The sequence below is a fragment of the Geospiza fortis genome, unplaced genomic scaffold (assembly GCF_000277835.1).
Source record: "Geospiza fortis unplaced genomic scaffold, GeoFor_1.0 scaffold29, whole genome shotgun sequence".
Lineage (NCBI taxonomy): Eukaryota > Metazoa > Chordata > Aves > Passeriformes > Thraupidae > Geospiza > Geospiza fortis.
The window spans coordinates 142,445-145,516 of record NW_005054349.1 but is presented as its reverse complement, the minus strand read 5'-3'; positions in this window follow the sequence as shown (position 1 = coordinate 145,516).

The following is a 3,072-nucleotide window of genomic DNA, read 5'->3' as shown; positions in this document are numbered from 1 at the left end:
ATACAGCAAGTATCATTGAGTAGCAAACACCTCAATCTCTCTGTATTTTCCATTTTGGCAAGCTGTTGCCACTCACGTTTCCGGACAGTGACACTTGTATTGCCCTGCATTCCGGACATTTGTATTGCCCTGCAAAACATCCACCTCCATTAATTTAACCAATTCATCAATCTGTAGTGAATCGCCCTTACCATAGAACAGCAACAGGCAAAAGGAAAAAGAATAAGGGGGAGCACAGGAATTCTCGTGTTTTTTTCAGCTGAGCCTGGAAATTAGAGTTGTCATTTCAGGCAGGTCCAGCTATGTCTTAGGGACCTATGACCCACCTTGGATGGCTCAACTGAAAGGAGCCACAATGAGATCCCAAAGAGGTGATTTGGGAGAAGCACATTAAGGAGTTCCAGTTTAGAAACGGCTGACAAAATCCATGCCAGAAACAGTTATTTCGTGCTGTTCTCATCTACTCTAGTCTGAGTTTTACAGAGGAAAATTCCTGAATTTCTATAAACACCCATCAGCTGACAGCGCCTAGAAAATTGCTCCTTGTTATAAAATTATTACACTCATTTTTCAGTTATTAGTTTTTGATTGCATATCTAGAGTGAATAACGTTCCCATTTTTACTAATTCTGAATGAATGTTTTGTGATCAGATTATTTATCTATTCCTTAGCCCCCATCCCTCAGCTCTCCTAAACTTTTCATCCAGTTTAAAACCAAAGCCTGATGAACTTGGTAAAAGGCCAATATGTTTGATGAAAATATGGAGCATGGTACATAGTACTTGCATGAACAAGTTTGCAGTGTAAATTCAACAACACTGTTAGACATGCAGAGAATCATTTAAGAGAGTGACAAAGAATTATATACTCTTTAATCCTCTAGGAAAAGATCTGACTGAATTTGGAGCAAGACCATACATACACTGTGTAGTGAGAGACTGTAAAATACCGTTCCAGTTTGCAATGAAGATGCAACTAAGTTCTGATGAGAAGCCTCATGAAGATACCTTTTAGAACAACGGGCAGAAGAATTTTTAGAACCATGGGCGGCCCTGATACAATTACAGCATTTATGTTCAAATGCTGTTTCAAATGTCATTATGTTCATGCTAATCCCACCTAACCACATGTTCAGTACGTGTTAACAAAATGTTACTAAAATGAAGCCTGGAGTCATCAATTAAATATTTTAGTCTTTAAATCATAGGTGACAGAAAAAGAAGCTTTTGTTTGCATTTGCTTATTTTTCCAGTTGTGTGGCAGTCAATAAATACACCATGGGTCAGAGAAGCACAGAGACCCCCACCTTGATGGAGGCCATTTTTAGCATATATCTTACAGGACTAACAATTTGCTTTAGTTTTCACTATCCATCCCAGGGAGGCTCCTAACTTTAAATTCTTTTGTATTGAAACTAGAATTTGAAGCTTTTCTTCATATGATAATAGGATGAGTATCTGGTAATGCCATTCTTTGGCAGCTGCATTGATATCACAGGCAGTGCTGTTCCACCTCCTTATAAAGGTCATCTTTCCCTTTTCCCCTTCACAGTAACAGCATCCAGAAACTCTGAGCATCCACACTGGTAAGGTGACATCTTCAAGTACATACTGGAGTTTACAGTAGTGTTTGAGGGCTCCCCTCCTTTGTGTTCTTAACACATCTATGAGCTTCTCTGAGGCAACGTTGCCTTCTGCTTCCCACAGCACAAACAGCAGCTGAATATCAGTATCTGACAGACTGAAAAACTGAAGATAAGGAGGCTCTGATGTTCTCTTATCAGAATGTAGCAATTATGGAGCTGCACAACTGTAACAGCACTGGGCAGTGCCCTTAGAGTCCATAGACTCTGTGGCATCTCCCAGGAATGAAGGTCTGGAGAACTGCAAGCAAGAACTGCAAGGCAGAACTTAAAAGACTGTATGGTGGTTAGACTGGGTGGCACTAAGAAAATAGGCCTTGATAACTGATTAATATAAATTTAGATAATCTACAGGTTCAAATAATGAAAGTTTAGCCAATTTTTGCATGAGCAGATTTCCTAACTTTTCTGCTATCAGGTTTAGCCAGCCAAAGAAAATCACAGTTGAACTTCAAGTACAAATAATTAACAAATTGAGTTAGTTGAGCAAAAATGGCAAAACTTTGTGCCATCAACACGTTTAATTTTAAATCACACTTGTTTTGTTTTGCTGTTATTCTCCAAGGAAGGGGTGCTGCCATGCACATCTATTAATCAAACTAATTAAAAATGCCTTTAACGCTGCTTTAGCAAACTGGGTTAAGCTCCTGCAAACTCCAAAGTTAAACTGATACTACTGTGATTTTCCTTCCGAAGAAGTGATAGATCTGCTGCTTCACAAAATCAGTTAGCATTGGAAGGGAGCTCTGGGAGATCATCCAGTCCAATCCCCCTGACAAGGCTGGGTCACCTGGAACGGGTGACACAGGAATGTCTCAAGAGAGGGAGACTCCATGACCTCATGGGGCAGCTGTTCCAGGGTTGTAATACCCTCAATGCAAAGTTCTTTCTCATGTTGAGGTGGAACTTCTAGTATTTTAGTTTATGACCATTGCTCCTGTCACTAGGCACCACTGAAAAGACTCTGGCACCATCCCCTTGGCACCTGGCTTTGGGATTTTTATATGCATTAGTGAGATCCCCTCTCATTCTTCTCTTCTCTAGACTGAACAGCCCCAGCTTCCATGTCTCTCCTCGTAAGAGGGACGCTCCAGACATCTAATCATTATCGTAATGATTACGATCTCCAGTAGCTCCTTTCTCGTGCTGAGGAGTCCAGAACGACACAGCACTACACATGGGGCCTCAATCCTTCGCGACGAGGCACAGCCGGCAAACAAAGCTCTACCCCTGCTTTCCCATGGCCCACTCCCGCTGTTTTTCCCCCGCTCGCGCCCGCTCCCCTCTCCTGGCAGGACGGGACTCTCCGCCCCTGTGGCCCCGTCCCATCCGGGCCCCGTTGTCCCTCAGCCGCGGCGGGAGCCTCGCACCGGCCCTGGGGGGTCTCGGGCGCCCCCTACCGGGCTCGGCGCTGCCGCCGCCGCCGCCC